The sequence below is a fragment of the Dendroctonus ponderosae genome, unplaced genomic scaffold (genome assembly GCF_020466585.1).
Source record: "Dendroctonus ponderosae isolate FM_Combo_2020 unplaced genomic scaffold, Dpon_F_20191213v2 Dpon_F_20191213_1, whole genome shotgun sequence".
NCBI classification, from domain to species: domain Eukaryota; kingdom Metazoa; phylum Arthropoda; class Insecta; order Coleoptera; family Curculionidae; genus Dendroctonus; species Dendroctonus ponderosae.
The window spans coordinates 279,793-280,548 of NW_026017110.1; positions in this window are offsets into that span (position 1 = coordinate 279,793).

The following is a 756-nucleotide window of genomic DNA, read 5'->3' on the forward strand; positions in this document are numbered from 1 at the left end:
CATCCCGATCAGATTTCCCATACCTTTCTCTGTATTGGCTTCTGCAGGGCTTTGTTTATAAGCAGATGTTATATAAAAATCTCACTGAGCAATTCCCAAATAGACATCTTTTTGAGATATTCGCTCCGATTGTGATAATTGATTTGGGTGATACCTACATTCTTTTCTTCCCCGAATTTTTTGCTAGTTTGCCGGTTACGTGTCGTTGGAAACTATGTATACAGGGTGATTCAAAATTGGCGTCATTCCTCTGGGAGGAGTACGGAAAAATTAGCACTAGAAATTAACTGTTATTAAAAATTGAGAAATTTGTATAAAACCATATCAGAAGAATGAGAACAATGTTTTTCAAGGTAATCTGCTTAATTAACATTATGTAAAAACCTTCGTAATTATTAAAAACTTCTGTATTCATGGAAATATATAGAGTGACAATAAAAGAGACAAGGATAAAGCCCGTGTCCCATGCATCCGTTTGTACGATGGTACGAAAGTGTTTTTATTGGTTGATCTGTCAATTCGTCCGCCGGCGTACATACAGTTCTGTCTTTAACTGCAAACAAGTGAGTGCCTCTGTAATCACTCTTCTCGTATTCGGTTAATTAACTCCTGCTCAGTTTGTACCGGTGTTCAGTGAACTATGGGTTCAATGTGTCCTTGTGCTGTGTGTATCTTACATACGTGGTAGGAATGTAGCCGGTATTTATTTGATGCCTGGGAAAGTGTGAGCTGTGCAATGTTCTGAGTGGCCCCTGA